The sequence below is a fragment of the Pan troglodytes genome, chromosome 21 (assembly GCF_028858775.2).
Source record: "Pan troglodytes isolate AG18354 chromosome 21, NHGRI_mPanTro3-v2.0_pri, whole genome shotgun sequence".
Classification (NCBI taxonomy): domain Eukaryota; kingdom Metazoa; phylum Chordata; class Mammalia; order Primates; family Hominidae; genus Pan; species Pan troglodytes.
In genome coordinates this window covers 59,883,420-59,904,170 of record NC_072419.2, presented here as the reverse complement: position 1 = coordinate 59,904,170, position 20,751 = coordinate 59,883,420, and the positions used below count along the sequence as shown (strand labels likewise).

General features: G+C 44.4%; 1 protein-coding gene across 16 annotated transcripts in view; it reads left to right on the top strand.

Annotated features, from left to right (window-relative positions):
• ZNF217 (zinc finger protein 217) overlaps positions 1-20,751 on the top strand; it is a 41,550-nt gene that overhangs the window by 2,962 nt on the left and 17,837 nt on the right. For 7 of the 16 annotated variants that reach the window (XM_063802617.1, XM_063802616.1, XM_009437427.5 and 4 more), the window contains one exon: positions 7,922-7,994. The gene's annotated coding sequence lies outside the window, so the exon portion shown is untranslated. Of the gene's footprint in view, positions 1-7,921; positions 7,995-11,296; positions 11,893-12,084; positions 12,601-12,857; positions 13,080-18,730; positions 18,877-20,751 lie in introns of those variants that run through there. The other 9 variants (XM_016938151.4, XM_063802610.1, XM_009437429.5 and 6 more) reach the window with 6 other exon arrangements.

Genomic DNA, 20,751 nt, shown 5'->3' with positions numbered 1-20,751 from the left:
GGAGCCACCGCGCCCGGCCGTTAGGGAGTTCTATTATCCCCATCTGTAAAATGGGGAAAATGGAGTCAAAGAGAGTTCAAAGGAAGCCCCAAAGCGGCACAGCTGGGGAATCGAGTTTTGGTTTGAACCCAGAGAGCCATTTTCAAGAGCTCAGCCCTGACCTGCTGTGGGGGGGGGTGGGGTGGTCACTGCTCCTAGGTGCCACTTTGTACTCTGGGAGACTTGGATTCCAACTCTGCCAGGGGATCTCAAAATGGAGGATGGTGTGCTTGACCCAGAGTCAATGCCCAATCAGTGATCGTTATTATTATTCTGTTTTCCTAAGGCCAAGGTCAACCACTTAGGACAGAAAAGAATGGTATGAGTCAGCATGGCTTTTGGCATTGGATCTGGGCTAGAATCCCACTTTCTTCTAGTTGTAGATCTTCAAGTAAGAGAATTAAGTCAGAAAGTTAACCTCAGGCCCCAGTTTCCTCATCTGCAAATGGATTTAAGCATGAAGGTTATCAGGAGAACTAAGTAACACCATAATATAAATCAGCTTTGGAGCTGAGAGTGGCACATAGCGGGGGTGCAGTAAATCATTTTGTTTTTCCCCTTTTATTATTATTATTATTTTGAGGCAGAGTCTCTGTTGCCCAGGCTGGAGTGCAGTGGCTCCATCTCTGCTTACTGCAACTTCCGCCTCCGGGGTTCAAGCGATTCTCCTGCCTTAGTCTCCCAAGTAGCTGGGATTACAGACATGTACCACCATGCCTGGCTAATTTTTGTACTTTTAGTAGAGACAGGGTTTCACCATGTTGGCCAGGCTAGTCTGGAATTCCTGACCTCACGTGATCCTCCTGCCTCTGCCTCCCAAAGTGCTGGCTTCCCACCGAGGCCGGCCTGTTTTTCCCCTTCTTATCCCTCCTGTTCTCCTCCCTGTTTTTCTTATTTTATTTATTTATTTTATTTTTTGAGACTGTCGGCCAGGCTGGAGGGCAGTGGCATGAACACTGCTCACTGCAGCCTCGACCTCTTGGGCTCAAATTATCTTCCCGTCTCAGCCTCCTGAGTAGCTGGGATTACAGGCGTGTGCCACCAAGCCCGGCACATTTTTATTTTATTTTATTTAAGACAGTTTCACTCTTTTTGCCCAGGCTGGAGTGCAATGGCATGATCTTGGCTTACTGCAACCTCTGCCTCCTGGGTTCAAGTGATCTCCTGCCTCAGACTCTTGAGTAGCTGGGATTACAGGTGCCTGCCACCACTCCTGGCTGATTTTGTAATAATTTTTGTATTTTGTAGAGACAGGGTTTCGCAATGTTGTCCAGGCTGGTCTCGAACTCCTGGACTCAAGCAATCCGCCGGCCTTGGCCTCCCAAGGTGCTGGGATTACAAGCATGAGCCAGCCACTGCACTCAGCCCTCTTCTTACTGTTATTATTATTACTGTTATGGTTGTAGAAGTAACGTGAAATAGAGATACATTTAAATATCTGAGTGATTTCAGCAAAGGAGAGAGACCTGTGTTACTATTTTAGGAGCGCTCCTGATTGTGTGAACCCCTTGAATACGCCACTTACTAACCGAGCCCGGCCATTTTGCTCAGATTATTCAGAGCTCTCAGGCCCATTCAGAATGAAATTCAAAATCTTTACCATGGCCAGAAAGATCCGTGCAATCAAGATCCCCATCCTAATTTCCTGGCTTGTCTCCACGCCAGCCACAATGCCATGCTGGCCTCCTTGCTGTTCTTTGAAACACTGGGTGCACTTTGCTTCAAGGACTTCGCTTGCCTGTCCCTGAACCTGGAATGCTCTTCCCCTAGAACTCCTTGTGGCTCCCACTGTCACCCCCTTCAGATCTTTATTTAGATGTGTCTATGATGAAGCCTTTCTGAGAGGGAGTCTCGCTCTGTTGCCCAGTGGCATGATCTCGGCTCACTGCAACCTCTGCCTGCTGGGTTCAAGTGATTCTCCTGCCTCAGCCTCCCAAGTAGCTGGGATTACAGGCGCACGCCACTACGCCTGGCTAATTTTTGTATTTTTAGTAGAGATGGGGTTTCGCCATGTTGGTCAGGCTGGTCTCGAACGCCTGACCTGAGGTGATCAGACCACCTCTGCCTCCCAAAGTGCTGGGATTACAGGCATGAGCCACTGCACCCGGCCTGTTGTCTATATTCTGTTTTTTTTTTTTTTTTTTCTGAGATGGAGTCTTGCTCTGTCACCCAGGCTAGAGTGCAGTGGCGCGATCTTGGCTCACTGCAACCTCTGCCTCCCGGGTTCAAGCGATTCTCCTGCCTCAGTCTCCTCAGTAGCTGGGATTACAGGCGCCTGCCACTGTGCCCAGCTGATTTTTTTGTATTTTTAGAGGAGACGGGGTTTCACCATGTTGGCCAGGCTGGTCTTGAACTCCTGACCTCGTGATCCGCCCACCTCGGCTTCCCAAAGTGCTGGGATTACAGGTGTGAGGCACCGCGCCCAGCCTGTTGTCTATATTTTAAAATTTGGATAATTTGGATATGGTATAGTTTTTGTGGCCATTTTCTTTTGGTGAACATGTAGGTTGTTTCTAGCTTTTCACTATTGGAAACAGTGCTGCATCCTTGTGTATGCTTTCTGCATGAGTGATATTTCTCTAGGATAGATACTGTAATTATATTCTTGTCTTTTTTTGTGTTTTAATTTATTTAATGTCTATGTTTCCTGTTAAAATATAAGCTCCATGAGGGGAGGAATCCAATTTGTTTTGTGCCTCACTCTTTAATTACTATCTAGCCAAGTGCTTGGGAGGAAGGAGAGGTCAATAAATATATACTGAGTGAATCAGGCTGAAAGATTGGCTGGGACCATGGTGTGGTTTTGCATCCTAAGAGAGGGAGCTTGACTTATTTTGGAAAAGTAAAATATTTTTTTGGACAATTTCACACAAAGCAGTAGCAGGATGGTTATTAGCGGAATTTAGGAAAAAGTATTCTGGACTAGAAAGAAGGCAGGTACAGGAGATGCGATTATGAGATTATTACACAGGCTAGAAGGAAACAAAGAAACATGGGTGGTGAGAATAGAAGGGGAAGGGTACATACATTTCAGAGAGATTAGAAGGATAGGATTTGTGAGATTTATTAACTAGCTATAAGGGGTGAAATAAAGAAGGCATAGAAGGAAAGTTGATTTCTAGCGTAGAACATTTTAATTTTACAAACATTCTCTCTCCCAGCTCCATGGAAAAAGTACTCACTAATTGCTGTTGGTATATTAATTTGTATTACATTTTCTTCCCCACTTTCTTTTTATTTTGAGACAGGGTCTGTGGCCCAGGCTGGAGTACGGTGATGCCATCTCGGCTCACTGCAGCCTTGACCTCCCTGGGATCAAGAAATCCTTCCATCTCAGCCTCCTGAGTAGATGGAACCATGGGTGCCAGCCACCATGCCCAGCTAATTTTTTTTTTTTTTTTTTGAGACAGTCTCGCTCCGTCCCCCAGGCTGGAGTGCAGTGGTGCAATCTCGGCTCACTGCAGCCTCCGCTCCCTGGTTCATGCCATTCTCCTGCCTCAACCTCCTGAGTAGCTGGGACTACAGGCGCCCGCCACCACGCCTGGCTAATTTTTTTTGTATTTTTAGTAGAGACAAGGTTTCACCATGTTAGCCAGGATGGTCTCGAACTCCTGACCTCCTGATCCACCTGCCTCGGCCTCCAAAGTGCTGGGATTACAGGCGTGAGCCACCGTGCCCAGCCCTATGCCCAGCTAATTTTAATATTTTTCATAGAGACAGGGTTTCGCCATATTGCCCAGGCTGGTCTTGAACTCTTGGGTTTAGGTTAGCGCCTTGGCCTCCCAAAGTGCTGGGATTATAGGCATGAGCCACCGTGCCCGGTTTCCCTTTCAAAAGAGATTTCAGCTGGGCGTGGTGGCTCACGCCTATAATCCCAGCATTTTGGGAGGCCAAGGCAGGCGGATCACCTGAGGTTAGGAGTTTGAGACCAGCCTGGCCAACATGGTGAAACCCTGTTTCTACTAAAAATACAAAAAATTAGCAGGGCATGTTGGCGGGCGCCTGTAATCCCAGCTACTCAGGAGGCTGAGGCAGGAGAATTGCTTGAACCCGGGAGGTGGAGGCTGCAGTGAGCCGAGGTTGCACCATTGCACTCCAGCCTGGGCAATAAGAGCGAAACTCCGTCTCAAAACAAACAAACAAACAAACAAACAAAAAAGATTTACAGTCTGTTACAGTCTGGTAAAGAAGAGGGTCCTGACTACAGGTATACCAAGAACTCAAAGGAGTGACACAGGTGGGAGGAAACTAGCCCTCAGGCAACCAAGTGAAACACTGTATTGCTGTTCCAGAATGTGGGGAAGGGAGGACAGTGGGTGCGGACGTTTCAACCTTGCCCCAGAGCCACACATGACTGACTGGTAAACATCCTGGAAATAGGGGGTCAAGAAATATGCATCAGTGCCAATTTTTAGAATTGAGGAAATTTAGGTTGGTGATAAAGGGGGAGTCTGACCTTGGGTTCAACTAGTGCATTGGCTTCATTGTAGTCAGGAAAGTAGGGAAACAAATTGTTAGCTGTGTGACCTCAGGCAGGTTACTGAATGATCCTGAGCCTTAGTTTTCTCTTTTCTTTTTTTTTTTTTTTTTTTTTGAGACAGGGTGTCACTCTGTCGCCCAGGCTGGAGTGCAGTGGCGCAATTTCAGCTCACTGCAACCTCTGCCTCCCTTTGTGTTTTTAGTAGAGACAGGGTTTCACCATGTTGGTCAGGCTGGTCTCGAACTGCTGACCTCGTGATCCACCCACCTCGGCCTCCCAAAGTGCTGGGATTACAGGTGTGAGCCACCACACCCAGCAGGACTCCAACTTCTTACAGTTTGTCATATCCTCTTTGTTAAACCAGGATGGGGTCTTTTGGGAGACATTAATATCTCTTGGGAAAGAAACAGTTACTTGACGTTCAATGGTTCTTTTGGTTTTATTTCCATTTCCTTTAGTGGCTTCCCAGTGCTCTTGGAATAAATCCCAGAGTCTTAGCATGGCCCACCAGATCTTGACAGCCATGTTCTCAGGACTTTTGTTTTGTTTTGTTGTTGTTGTTGTTTTTTTGTTTAGTTGTTGTTTTCTGAGACAGGATCTTACTCTGTTGCTCAGGCTGAGTACAGTGGCACAATCTCGGCTTATTGCAGCCTCAACCTCCCTGGCTCAAGTGATCCTCCCACCTCATCCTCCTGAGTAGCTGGGAGTATAGGCGCACAACGGCTAATTTTTAATTTTTTTGTAGACATGGGGTCTCGCTATGTTGCCCGGGCTGGTCTCAAACACCTGGACTCAATCAGTCCTCCCAACTCTCACTCCCAAAGTGCTGGAATTATGAATTACAGACATGAGCCATCTCACAAGCCATCTCGCCCAGCCGGGAACTTTGTTTTTATTCTAAGATGCATGAGGGCTGTGTTATCGGGAATTTGTTTTTATTCTAAGACGCACGAGGGCCATGACATAACCAGACGACGACTTTTGAAAAGGTCAATTGTGGCCGCTTAGAATGGGACGGTCTACATTTCTGCCCTGTAAACACAGGGACCTCTCATGTAGAGACAAAATCAGCAGTTGGAAATGTGTTTTGGGAGTTGAGGGGAGAGTTCCAGGTGGGAAATATGGACATTTAGGAGCTTTCCAAATATTGATGGCATGCTGAAGCTTCGGACTGGATAAAATCACATGAATAAGAAAGTGTTGCTAGTATTGGGCCCTGGGCATGTCAGCACCTGGAAGTCAAAGAAGAGAGTCTAAAGAAGGAGCCAAGGGGACTGGGAGGGAGCAGCCAGCGAGGACTGACGGAGATCAGGATAGCATGGGGACCCAACTGCAAGGCAGGAAAGAGCTCTATCAAGTGTTGCAGATTTGGCAAATACTAGGGAACAGAGAACTGATCACTGATATCCTGCTGCAACGAGAGTCAAATCCCCGGTCTTCACACGGGCCTGCCTTGATTTCTTGCTCCTCTGTCCCTATCCTGTCTTCATTCCATGGCCCCCAGACACACTGGCTGCCTTCCAATTCTTTCTCCAAGCTTGGCTCTCTTCCTCTTTGGTCCTTCTCACCTTCTGTTCCCTCTGAATGAATGGAACACTCCTCCCCATCCCGGTATGATTTGCCACCTGACTTCCTGGGAGGTCTCTCTCCTCAGGGAGCCTCAATCTATAACAGCAGGCTTTTCCCCTCTCCTATGACCCAGTCCCAGTAGGTTGTAAATATAACTACCAGTGTGTTGTCTGCTTCCCTCAAGAAGATAAGCCCCAACGGGACAAGGAATTCGTTTGTTTTGCTTAATGTTCTATCTCCCATGCCTAGAACAGTGCCAGGGCCCCCAAAACTCTAGGCTCACAAGCTTTGTAGTGTGTCTCATTTCATTCTCCAGAGTCTTGAAGAAATGTGACTATTACTTATATAAGTAACACAAACAATTATTATAATTGTCGTCTTCATCATCTTCATCATTCCCCTTTTATAGATAAGGAAACTGAAACCTGAGAGAGACTAAATAATATTCTAGGGTTATGCAGCTCTCCAGAGGTAGAATCTGAGTATCTGAGCCCAAGTTATTGGAGAGAAGATGTTCATGACCAGGACACTATGTCAGAGCCTCCCCCTCTCCTCCCCCTCCCAGGGAACTAGGGGTTTTAAACCACTCTCAGAAAGAACAGAAGCCAAGTTCTTGAAGAGAATGAGAAAGGAGGTGCTAGACAAGGGGAACCCCAGGGCTGAAGGCTCTAGGTCAGAGAGAAGGCTGGAGTTTAGATGCCTCAGTGAAGGGCTTGCCAGGACTTGAGGCTGGAGTTAGGCAGGGACCAGATCTGCAGAGCTGGTGGGGGAAGCTGTGGAGTTTTTTTTCCCTCAAGGCAATAGGAAGCCATTAAGGGGTGGTGAATTTATCTGATATCCATGGTAAAAGTCTTTTTGGGTAAAAGTCTTGGATTATAGGTAGAGAAAGCATTAAGGGAAACCTAGAAAGGAAGAAGTTTGGAGAAACCTGCATATACAGTACTGTCTCTGTCTGGAGGAGAACACGTGATGGAGCTGACACCCTTTCTTCCCTTGCATTTGGGTCCCCATGCTCTCCTGCGGTCCCTCAGACCTCACTGCCTGCTCCCTCTCAGTCCCCTTTGCTCTCTTTCTCTTCTCCTTGACTTCCAGGCGCTGAACCACCCAAGGGCCCAATACTAGCACCTCTTTCGTGTGATTTTATCCAGTCTGATGGCTCAACATGCCATCAGTATTTGGAAAGCTCCTAAATGTACATAATTGTCACCGGGAACTCGCCCTTCCCAACACATTTCCAACAGCAGACTCCACGTTCACGTGCATGGCACCTGCCAGTGGTACCTGGTGTAGGCTTTTGTTAGAGATAAAGATAAATGGACACAATTGAGACATATGAAGGTTTGCTGATGGATGCAAGGTCTGTGTAGGGTGGAGTAGATGGAGATGAAATATCCTGATTAGATTTTAAGATTCTGGCTTGAGATTATAATGATGATTGAATTTCAATTAATGTTAGTCACCCTCTTCTTCCCCTCCGTTCCTCATTCCAAAACTTCCTGTTTGGAATATCTAATGAAGGCAGAAAACTTTAAAGAGGTGTTCCCAGTGTTGTGTTTTGTGTGCAATTTTTAAGGGAGTTTACATTAACATTTTCAGTGAAGGTAATTTCAGAAAACTATCCAGAATATTAGAGGAGTCATGAGTTGTGCTTGCAGTGGGGGAGGGCACTCATCGAATAGGACAAATCCAGTTAAAAAATGCTGTCAACCTTATCAAGATTGACTAACCCAATCAAGTTGGGAGGGTACTGAAACCTTTATTTAAATTAAGTCTTATTCTTGACCCCTCCCTTTTTGCTGTGCTTATAAAAACCGGCAATCACATCTCTTCCAGTATTGTTTGGAGCCAGGTAGAGTGAAGTCCTACAGAGTTATCAGGTTCCAGACCCTGCCTTCTCTTCTGAAAGGTAAGTTCTGCTATATATATATATATATATATATATATATATATACACACATATATATAAATATATTTTTAAAATAGTATATTATTGTGATACTTTACAGAAGAGTGACTTGCATGGGATCAAGAAACTTAATAGAAAAGAGCAATGTGGTGCTCCTTCGAGCTGTTTGTTATTCCTACTTACTTTAGTGCATTTAGTCTTGTTCAAAGGGCTGTCCCTGTTTCCTTCTCAAATGTCCTTTGTAGTTTGCAGATGCTGGCAGGTTTGCCTAACTTTTTCATGTTCTTTTCCTGCTAACTCCTCACTGCAGTTTTTCAGGTTTTCCTGCTCTGAACACTGAATTCTTTTGCGTCCTGTATCTATGTTGGCTCTGTTTCAGCTCCAGGGATTTACACACAGTTTCCAAATAGTTTTTGTATAATAGTTCCACAGTAAAATAAAGTCTTGTGAAATAAGAAGATCATACCTCATTCTGTTCTTCTAATTAAGGCTGAGTCTCAAAAGAGGATTCCAGTAAGTGTTAAATACAGCAAATCAGAAGTTTTGTTTTTTTTTTCTTCTTCTTCTTCTTTTTTTTTTTGTTATGTTACTAGATGTGAGCATGCTGTGACTGGCGGGATCTGGATAGAAAATCAGATGTTGGCTAAACCAAGAGGCCTTATATCACTAGGATTAAATTAGAGATAATGGTGTGATTTTATAAGCGCATACTAGGAAATATGTCTTAAGGAGGGCCTGTCTGTTTGGATAATTGTGAAAAATGAGGTGTAGCTGATGTTTGCTGCATTGAAACAAGGTGAAGTGGGGATTTTCTGCCCCTTCTCCAAGTACCATGTGCAGAGCTTCTCTTTTGGTTCCGTTCTTTGTTTTTTTGCTGGCATCTAGTAGCACCTGACTCCTTTAGAGATGGCCTACGCAGGGAGAGATGGCGAAGCTGGATTTCTTGTGGGTGGAGCTAAGCATAGGAAGACCAACGTTCGATTTTCAATTTTCACTTTGTGCAGTATGAGTTCCTAGCTTTTATTACAAAACCAAATGCTTCCAGTGTTCTCCTGTTACTTTTGGAGTTTCCATATTTTAATTGTTTGAACTATACATGCTTTCCAAATAAATGGGAAGTATGAGTCTCACATTCTAAGGGAAGAATGTGTCTCAGGGAAAAGCCCTCCCGGGCGAATTCAGATCCCTCTATGTCCTTCTGAAAACACAGTATGTATTTGCAACCCAGCAGTCAGTCACTGGCAGAATTTTGCAACGATTTCCCAGTTTCTTTGGCACGACTCCAGGACAAGGTTCTTTGTAATTCTTTGCTCAAACATAAGGAGGATCACATATAAATAAAACTCTTAGCAGACAGATCAGTGAATTATAATCATCTTTCAGTTTTCAAAGCTACAACATAATAAGGCGCTCTCTCTTTTTTTTTTTTGAGAGAGGCGGCGAAACAGTAACAAATCATGATGCTATAATGTGAACAAAGTGGTAGCTTTGGAGGGCACAGGGGGAAAACAAGCACAACCGTTTTTGCTCAGAAAATAATTCAGTAGCAACAAGGTCTGAGAGCCAGGAATCTCCTTGTTCTTACTGAAACGAGTATTTGTCAAAATATTTGATTGTTTCCCTATTCCCCCCGAAAAGTTTGGACTTTTCTTTTTGCTCGATTTTGACACTAGAATTTTTAACTATCAGTGCTATTGTGTTTACAGCATTCAAGGTCTCAGAGTTCAAAGGTTATCCATTAACATGTAGAATGAGGTTACACTTAAGGCTCAACCTGGTTCCACTTGGTCATAGTTTCTTTGTTGTGTAGCAAGGCTCATAGTCATTTGTTTTCATAAAGTTAAATGAAGTTTCTTGTTTATTAAGTGTTTTTGGACTGTGTTTTAGAATGTGACAATAAGATTAAAAAATATATTTTAAAGATAGGTATTCATCTTTTGTCAGAAAAGGAATCCTAGTACTAAAAGTGATCAATATCAGTGGACTTGAGTGAAAAAAAATTCACCCAATTTAGTTTTTTAGTGCTGGCCTAAGAATCTACTGGCACTGCTAATTAATTGTGAGTAATTGATTCGCTTCCTTTTTAAAAAAGACTAACCAGACCATATGTGGGGTTAGTAGTTATATATAAAATGACAGCAAAACATGACACTTGGCAAATTCTTCCCCTTTGCTGAGCTGTCTTCTCAAATTCCTTTTCCTATTTATTAAGATAGCATTGCTCACCAGCTCCGGATCGTTTCTGTAGTGCGTTCTTTCTTTTGATTTAGGAAATAGATATTTTAAATGCTTTTCTTGATGTGTTTTAAAGTTTTTTCATTTTGGATATGCTGAAGGCCGGTAAAAACACAAATATTTGGCTATTTTGTTGGTAGCGACTTGCATAGATCCATTTCACATTTGCATTAGTTTGCATTTTGGGGTAGAAAAATTGTGGATGTGCTTGTTATGTCTATGGTTCCTCGAGGCTTATTTAAAATGGGGAAATATCACAGGCCTTAGGAATCAGGATTTTTTTTGTCCTTTTTTTCAGTAAGGAAAGAAAACATTTGGGAAACGCTTTAAATGAGTTGTGCGTAGGGAGGAGGGGAAAGGGTAGCGGTTTTTTGTTTTTTTTTTTTTGTCCCTTTTTTTGTCCCCGGTTTCCTCCAAATGGATTTCTATCAAAACCAAGTAGATTCTTGGAACCTAGGCTAAGTTTAGAAATCTCAAGTTAGAATAGCGCAAGCCCAGCCCTTTCAGAAAAAAAAAAAAATCACAACAATTAAATAGCTTTCTGAAGATACTCATTTAAAAACTGTTTATCTTCTCGACCTTCCTCAAGCTTGAAGAAAATCTGAGGTGTTTTTCGCGCACAGCTGCCTTCTAACCCGCGAGCAACGGCGTTAAGGTTTTTGTTTGTAATTCGGGGTGACCCAGGGGTTCGGGCCGCGGGCCCCTCCCCTCGCCCGGGCACACCTTGCAGAGGAGGGGGCGGCGGGGACGGGGCCGGATCTGCGCCTGCGCACACCCTCGCGGGCCCCCCCCCCCACCCGCACCGGCCTCCCCGGGTACCTGTCACGGCTACCGCCGCGGCGCGCGCCCGCCACGTTAAGCCGGATGGCGGGAGGAGGGGTGCGGGGCGGGGGGCGCGGGGAGGGTGGCACGGCGCGCGCGTGCGCGGGAGTCGCCGAGCGAGAACTGGGAGTGCGCGCGCTCGCCGCTCGCTCGCGTCCCGGAGGCGGAGTCGGCGGCGGGGGGCGGAGCAGGGGCGCGCCTATGCTAGTCATGTGGGCGCTGGGGCGGGGCCGGGGCGGTGTGGGGCGTGGCCGGGCGGCCGGTGAAGGCAGGGGGCGGGGCGTCTCCGAGCGGCGGGGCCGAGGGAGGGCGCAACAGCTGCTCCCTGAACACTTTCTGACCCAACAGTCCCCCAGCGCCGGACGCGCCGCGCCCCGGCGGCTCTAGGGACCCCCCGCGCCTGCACTGTCCCCGCGCGGACGAGTAGGGGGCGCCCGCGCCTTTGCCCCCGTGCGCACCCCCGCCCCGCTCACCTTAGCCCCGCGCCCGAGGTGAGCCCGGCCCCTATATTCCTCCGGGCGGGGGTGGGGGTGGGGGACGCTCCTTTTTTGTTGGGGGGGTCTTGGAGGCGCGAAGGCACTAGGCGCCTCGGCGGATGGCTGCACCCCTCGCCCGCGGCTCCCCGTGTCTTTTGGGGGGCCGGGTGCGGGCGCGGAATCCGGGAGGTGTCCGCACAAAAGGCCGAGAGAAACTCCGCGACGCCTCCCTCCCTCCCTCCGCCCTCCCCGCCCCCTCCTCTCCGCGCCCGCTCCTCCTCATTCAAACCCGGCCGGCCCGAGTGGTGTCAGCTCAGTCCCGGCCGCCGCCGCGCGAGGAAATGGCCGAGGAGCCGGAGCCGCAGGTAAAGGGGGCGCGCCCCCCGCCCGCGCCAGCCGGGGCGCCCGCCCGGTCCTGCGGAGGCTCCCGCGCCGCCCCCGAGGCGCCCGGCTCTCGTTGTCTTGTCCCCCGCCAGGATGACCTCAGTTCCCCGTCTCAGCTTTCTATCCGCTCCTCTAGGGCGCCCCCTCCCCAGCCGGCTCCTGCGCTTCCGCCCGCGGGAAGGTGCGGGCGATCCCGGGCTGCATCCGCTCTTGGCCGTCACACTCACGCCGCACGATTCAGAAGGGCTTGGGGTGCGGGGTTCCCTGAATCTCCGCCGGGAGCGGGGGTCTGCGGGGGTGGGCGGTGGGGGGCTGTTCCGAAAAGTTGGGTCGCCCCGCGGGGCGGGTCTCCCAATTTGCCCAGTTGGCCCTTGGGGCGCGGGCGGAGGGGGAACGTCGGCGTAGGGTCCCCCGCGATGCCCGGGGAAGGGCCGGGGCAAGTTGGAAGCGGCCAAAACAATGCGTCCGGACGGGCATCCCCCCGTAAACAATGGCCGGGACGGTCCACTCGGGCCGGGCGGAGGGCGCCTCTAAGGGACCGCGGGAGGGGCTGGGCCTCGCCGCGGACCCCGACGCGCGCTCCGTGACTCCCTCCGGTGCCCAAAAATCTGTCCCCGGGAGTCTTGGGGCGCCTGCTCATCCCTCAACAGGGATGCACGGGGCTGCGTTTCCTGGATGTGTGCGATAAGGTGGCTTTTTTTTTTCTCTCCTCTAATTTTAAAGATTTTTTTAAGTCTTAATGTTCTATAAACACTTAAAGAATATCTTTACAACTCAATTCTAGTGGAACACCCAAAGCCAGCTGGAAGCAGAACTGGGAACTCTAAAGGGCAGGAAGGATTGAAATGCTAGCCCAAAAGTGCTGCTGCTTTTTTTTTCTTTTTTTTTTTTTAAAGGGAAGTTTCTGCCAGGAGGTGCCGAGTGGTGAAACCGCTCAGTTTCAGGCACAGCCCTCTTGGCTCTCGATTTGGCCCCGACTGCGAGCCGGACGGGATGGTGGAGAGGCGGAGGGCGCTGCTGGGGGCCCGGGAGGCTGGATTTGGGGCTGCCTGGGCGGTCCCGCCCGAGGGGCAAGACCCGGCACGCGGGGCGCGCGCCGGAACCTGGGTCCCGGGAGTTTGAGAAGATGTTCAGGGCCCGGGTTGGAACCCACATTTTGGGATTCTGGGTAGGGCCACCGAAGACGGGAAGGCGCATTCTTGGGCGGGTGGGGGTGGGGTGAGCAGGCAGGGAGTTTTCCGCCAGGTTTAGTTACAGGAGCTGCAAAAGGCCACTTCTGGGACCCTGGCATCTGGGCCACCCTGAGAGCCCCAGAAACTTTTTTTTTCTTTTTCTTTCCCCCCACCCCCCAGAAAAGGATAGTCATTTCAGGTTTAAGGCTTTGGTGTATTGTTCTACTTCGAAATTCCTTGAGCCTCAGTTTATCTTCCTGAATCAGCCTATGGGGCTTGGAGCGTTGAACATTCCTAAACACGGAGGAAGTAAATGGCGGTTGCAGTGGTCCACTGGCCAGTTTGGGGGTCCTGTATTATTGGCCACTGTGTGTCCTACAGCGTAGCTAGGTTTCTCAGTTTTCTAGATCGTTTGGAAGCATTAAGCTGTATGTTTTAAGAAGCCTAGGTCTGATTTAGTTCAGGTTGATTCAATTATGTCTTCATTGCTTTTGAGTTGGTTGAATGACTTGACATGAGATTAAGCTCAACAAAAGAAAAGGCGAGGTAGCAACAGCTGCCGTCCAGGCCTGGCCACTAGGTAGGGGTCTTAGGAGGCCTTTTACCTTCTCTTTTGTATATGTCAAGAAGGACATTTACAATGTTCTTATTTTACTGTACTACTTTCCCCTGAAGTGGATGTTCTTTCTTGATTGATATCAAACAAGACTTAAAATGCTAAGTTTTATGATACTTAGACAATGAGTAATAGATGTAGTTTCTAAAAGCCTTGATGTGTCTGCAGTGACAAGTGCAGAGGAATAACCTCATTGCTTTTTGTCTGAAAATATAACAGGCAGGCCACTAGTTTGTGCTTACTTAATGTGTGCTAAGAACTTTTAAGGTGTGTCCTTAATGGTAGATAACTTTTTTCCTTCTGAGAAGTCGTATTTATTTTAGATATTGTTTTGTTCAGGGTTCTGGAGACTAATAGTGTTTCGTTTTGTTTCTTAACCCTGATGTTGCTGCCATTTTTAATCGGTTATATTTAAATTCAAGAGGCAGTAAGTTATTTAAAATTCAGTTGTCAGTAGTTACAAGGCAGATTTATCATTTATTTTAATTGTTACAATAGGATTAATAATTTGTTTGTTTGGAATTTTAATGATTTGGCGTGATGAGGAAAGCTAGTCCTTTAGAATTGTCTTTATTTGCCTACAGAAGGAGGAAGTAGAGGACAAGATGTGACTTTTATTGGTGAAGGACACACACTTTTTTCTTTAGTGTCCCACTCTTTTAATCCTTTTGTCTTCACAACACTTTTCTAACGCTTTGCAGTTTGACCTTTGCTGTTTTTTAGTAACTTGTGAGATCGAAGTTTAGCAGTTGTGTTGGGTTCCTATTCCCTTTCACTTCTTACTCAAAAAAAGGAACTAATACACCACTTAGAAAAAATTTGTAGAAAACTTTTCTCCCCTTTACCCTGAGGAATCTATTTTGGTAACAGGTCAAAATTTTTTTCCAGGTAGTAGGGGAGGAAGGAGGAGCAGTGAAGGTTTTGACTTTGACTGCCTTTACTTTTTTAAGGTGGGGGTAGATTTGCATTTTTCTTTGTGAGCCTCCATTTTTGGCAGGAAAACTTCAGGGAGGAGTAGGAGCCCCTAATCCCCTTCCAGTGGACTTGTTTTGGAGGAAATCTGAAAATAAGACTTAATCATCAAGTCACTTATAAACTGATGAAATAATTAAGGAATATAATGGCCTGGCAATGACTAAGTCCTTCTATCTCCTCATTGCAGATACATGCTAATCACTTTTTTCTCTCTTAACAACATTTATTATGAAATGGCATGTTTTTGCCACAGCAGGGTAGCCATTTCCCAACCCTGGAGCACTCTTAATTCTGAGATGCCTGATTAGAGCCTCAGGGGTCCCAAAAGATGTGCTGTTTTCCCACTTTATAAAATTACATTCTTTTCTCACAGTTGTCACAAACATGATATTGGTTGATAAGAACTTTGGAGTAGTTTTAATGACTCTTGACTGCCTGAAAGATGCCACTTTAAAAAAGGAGCTACTTTTAGCTGACTCTATTTGAAAGTAAATGATTGGACCCTTTTTATGTTTTATATGAAGCTTTGTTTCCATTTGCTTAAAAAAAAATTCAAATTGTCCCATCTCCTGTATGCCCATCTGGCCTGTATGTTATAGATTTTGAGGTTGCTGGGTATGATTTGTTTTAAATCGTTCCTTCCTAATTTCCCATTTCAGTTTAATCCCTGAGCGGAATGTTTAATGAATGAATTGGGAAGGTGAAGCTGAAGGACTGAGCAATGGCTGTTTTCAAGCCTTAGAATTAGAAAGTAGGAATGAAAAACATGAGACAGTTGCATTAAACTGAGTATTCCACTAATAAAATAAATGTAATAAGATTTTAAATCCAGTTACTACAATTGAAATCTAAAAACAATAGTTTTTAGATTACTGGGATGTTAAAAAATAAAAACCTGAAAGGTATTTACAGAACAGCTACCAACATGGAATTAAAGGAATCTCAATCTTGTTAAATATTCTAAAGAGGGAAGGGTTTGGTTACAGCATGTAAATTAAACTTGAGACAATGGCGGGTGGGGGGATCCTGATCCGCACACCTCTTCTCCAGATTCTGCGGGGGGGAGGGGTGTTAACATTTAAACGCACATGGAAGAAAAAAAAAGTGTATTACACAAAGACGGCAGGAAATTTCTTAAATTCGGGTGAAGGAAGCCTGATTAATGAATATCACTTAATGGCCTCATTTTAGAGACAGTATAAAAACTTTTCTGAAATGCTCATGTTTTTGGAGTAAGGTGAACTGGGTTATTTTTCCCCAACCAGTAATAACAGACAAATTTGCAGTGGTATCTGGGGCAAAGGTTTTTGAATTCAGACCACGAGGAGAGATAGAAATCTGACTTTAAGGAAGTGGAAGAACAGGGACCATTCTTTCCTAAAATCTGCAGCTCACGATGACATGCTCAATTCTTGTACACATCTATCTTCCAGATAAATAGGGGGGAAGCCCCCGCTAGCCAGCTGCCGCCACATATTACCCTTTTATATTTAACGTTGGAATGCTTTCCATTTGAACATTTGTTGACTGACTGTTCTGAACATCTCCATTACTTCCTGCCCAGGGTATCAGCATAATTGAGTTACTGGAAATTTGGGGACAGTTTGGTAATTTTATGATAAAGTTGAGAAATAAAATTACTAAACCTGAAAAGGCAGCTGAAGAAGTTGTATGAGAGAGTTAGTTGGATTCCTTACTTAGCCTTTGTTCTTATTAAGCTTTACAAAACTTGTTTCTGACCTCCACATGACTGTACTTCCTATAGAAAAGCTCCCCCAGACTCAAGCTAGGTTTTTAACAGACTCGTGTAGTGTTTCTGTATTGGTGTTCCATTATTTTCTGGTGTGTCTGGAAACCTTTGGAATTTAAAATGTAGTTAAGTGGACTGGAAATGTAGACTCTAGACATTTCTTGAATCAGCGTTAGGAATAATAGTTACTTTTACTTCTACCTCTATCAAATAAGGATAACATAAAGCATCTCAGTTATACTGAAGTGTTTTTGTTTCTTTTGTAATCAATATAGAGTTTTTCTTCAGTTTATAAATCTACTGAACAATGATTGTATTACTAATTGAAAGGAGACTTTCCCCCTTGATTTTGAAAGCAAACAGGTGACTGGAAAGAGCCAGATATACAACTTTAGTATGTAGTCAGCAAAAGATAGGATGGGGAGGGGAATATTTAAATCTTGCAGAAGAACGATCTTATGCCTTAAAAGGCATTGCCTAAGCTTGTATTTAACTAGGTTACTTGAATTGTGTTTAATTGAGAGCGCTCATTGGAAGAAGTGGTATGGTGTAGTGGTCTAGTAGTGGGCATAGTTAGTTGTGTGTGTGTGTGTATATATATATATATAGATAGATGTGTGTATACACACCTTCAGTGTTTTCATTACAGAGAGTTAGTGCAGGTAAAGATAGAACAGTTTATTAACAGTTAATTAATTTGCTGAAATCTTTTTTTTTTGGTGCAGTTAGGCCTGTCAAATTTTTACATATATTTAAGGTTGTACTGGTTAAGTAGTAGTAATAGGAGAAACGGATAGCAATGCTTAATCTTGCTTAATTAAAGTTTTTAAAAATTCACTTTCCTTATAACTTTTTTTCAGATCAGGATGTTTTTAAAAACCACTTTGCAGATGACAGTATCTGTTAATATTGAAACTAAAACTAGTATGTTATACTTTAAGTTCTTACTAAGATCCCTTAACTGACCTTAACTGATTTAAGATGAATTCAGGCAGTTTCTAGTTAATGACACTCAAATATGCTATATGATTATATTTTTATAGTACTTTGGTCTCTAATCCTATTTAAAATTGGTAATTTATGAACAATTTCAGCAAAATGAAATTATTTCCTTTACAAGCTTCCCAAGTTGAAGAGTTTAGGTTGTAACCTTAAATATAAACTTTGAATATTCCAATCTTTTTCTTTCGCTTAACTTGGAAGCATCTTTCCACAGCTAAATTAGGAAAGTTGGGTTGACCATTTAGCCTCATGGGTGTGACCCCTAGTAATTTCCTTGAAACAGTGTTGAAGAATTTAGAGCATTAAAAATAAAAAATAAAAAAACCTGTAGCTTTTTGATTGTTAGTAGATGGCTATGCAGAGTTTTCTCCACTTGTCAGATTAAGAAAAAATACTGTGTGTAAAAGACAGAGGAAAAACTTTCAGAGAAAATGTAAACTTCTAGCCAGGTCTTGGAGATAATTTTGTAGTTTTCAGGGTACAAATGCATTGGCCAGAGAATAGCAATTTAAGTTGAATTTTTAAATAACTCCTTATTTGGACACCTCAGTAACTTGGGAAAAAGTAGCTTTGTTAGCAGTATGACAAATTGTGTATAAATATAATTTTTCTGTGTTTTTGAGGACTTTGAATACCTTATTCAAAGCTGTATTATGGTAGATGCATATTCCATATCAACAATGTAAGATAACCTGTTAATGAGAAGAAACAGAGGCTGTGCTGTTTCTAAAAGTTAACTGTTTGAGTACATCAGGATGTAAAGAAAAATATTCCCAAGTTACAGTAATTGTCAGCAAAGTGGCTGTTGTACCTAGTTAGTTGTACTTAAGCACAGATTACTGTGCTTTTTATTAAGCAGTGTATAATGTGTCCTATTTGCTGATTTCAAGATCTACAGGTAGTGGTAGAATTCATGGTAGCTTTAGTCACAAATCAGTGTGTAATTAGTGACCTAAAGAACATCACACTTCTATTCCAGCCTTTTCTAGCAATATGGTTCCTACTGGATTTCAAAGATTACGCTCTGGTAAATTTTAAAAGTATCTACTGAAATAATCCCAGTAGAAGTTTCTTTCAAAATATGGCTATACTCAATAGCCCACTTGCCTTAGGTGTTAGGGGGTATATGAGTTAAGTTCTGTCGTTTACCTGAGTAAAGATTTTAAAATGTTTTTAAACATTGGAAAACATTTTTGTGAAGTACTTTTCAGTAAGCTTAGCGTGTTCATAACGCTCACTTTCTTGCAAACTAGAAGCATTTAGATTATAGTGTTGGATTATAATATCCTGCTTTTCTCCTCCAGTTCTTTGTCGAGAAAGACAATTTACTTTATCAGCAGTGCCATCGGTTTACTGCTGCCTTCTGTGTGCAGGAGTGTGGAGAGCTGGAGGCTTCTGGGAAGGCTTGTGTTTGTGCACACACCCCATTCAATTGGAACGGTGATTTGCTGTTAGTAGATTAGAATTTCTATTTTGCTGTATTCTGTTATTAACGTCTTTATTGTTACAACCACTTTAACGATTACTGATGAGCAAATTGGTTTTAAGCGATGTAAACCTGGTTTAAAGTATTATTCATTGTCTTAGAGTTTAAAGGAAGTGTTTTGTCTAGTATGTTAGCAGTTTCTAAGTCAAGAGCTGAAGGCATTTGCTGTCAGAGATAGCCCTAGGATGCCCAGCATTTTTGTTTTGGAGGGTCATAAGGAGAGTGAGTATAAATCCAAATAGTGCAGTTTTTTTTTTGCTTGTGCTGATCAACTTTATGGTGTGATTAAATACGATTTTTTTATTACGCTCTTGAAATCGTACTCTTGAAGTTGCAGAATGGCAATTAGATGGCAGTCGCTGATAGCCATGTAGAAGTTTTGATGAACATGCAAGTTAATTTTAATTTCTGATCAGTTACGGTTAGTGACTGTGGCCAAACGTGTGTACTGATTCTACACGTGTGCTAATTCCGTGACATTTATTCACCAGCTATGTGTCGAGTGCCTAATCCTGTGTCAGGCACCTTGTTCCAGGCATTGGGGGCAGCAGTGGACAAGGCAGCAGTCTCCATCCTGAGGTGTTACTTTTAGAAAAAGACAGTTACAAGCAAACAAACAGGATGGTTTTAGATCTGGACAGAGGTTTTCAGAGGAAGTCATCCTTGAGCTGTCACAATGCTTTGGGGTTAGGGTGTGCTGGGTAGTCAGGGATGGCACATTTGGGGTGCCTAAGGATTGCTGTGGCCCTGGGAGCCTAGGACAGTTGGTCACAATTGACTATTAGAGTCAGTCTCAGAAGCTTTCCTGGAGAAAGATTTCTGATGTTTTGCCAGGAGGGTTTCCTTCCCCATCTGACCACACAAGAAGACCCCTTGGCCTAGAATGCCTGCCCTCATCTCCAGGTCTCCCGCTGTTCGCCCTCCCAGGCAAAGTGGAAGCTTCGTCTGTCCTAAGATCGTTTCCCACTGAACCTCCTTCATTGTCTTTCACCGCAGTGAAATAATCCTACAAGGTCTTGTGTGGAGTGTGGAGAGTGATGGTAACTTCTTTAACCCAGATAATTGAGAATTGGAACCAAAACATCTTTCTATTAATAAATATTTTCAGTAACTAAGTTATGCTGTTTCCCTGAGTGGGAAATAACACTCCATCATATTTCTTATTTTTTTGGGCGGAGAGGGGAGACAAAGTCTTGCTCTGTTGCCCAGGCTGGACCAGTGGTGCGATCTTGGCTCACTGCAACCTCCACCTCCTGGGTTCAAGTGATTCCCAAATAGCTGGGATTACAGGTGTGTATTACCATGCCCAGCTAATTTTTGTATTTTTAGCAGATGAGGGGTTTCACCATGTTGGCCAGGCTGGTCTCCAACTCCTGGCCTCATGTGATCCACCCACTTCGGCTTCCCAAAGCATTGGGAGTATAGGTGTGAGCCACTATGCCCGTCCTCACATCATATTTCTAATCCCGAGACTGTAGAGCTGGTGTCTCTTTTTCTAAAGGATGTCAGTAGAGAAGTGGAGTTCCCCAAAATTACAGTTTCACGTATTAGTCAAGTTTCTAAAATACAGTAATAATGTTGAGAGCTGACATAGGGACTAACTTAGTTTTTTTTTTTTTTTTCAAATTCTCACTGAACTTTGATTTTGCTAAATAAGGACATTAAAAAAAACCAAAAAACTCCACTGTTGCCTATTGCCACTATTTGATTTTTTAAAAAATAAGCGTATTTTAGCATCTAAAAGTAGGAAGGACCTCAAATAAATGAGTCTTTGTTCTTGGCCAGGGAAAACAGCGGTGTCAGAATTTGATAACTGTTTTTCTAGGGTATGTGCTGTTA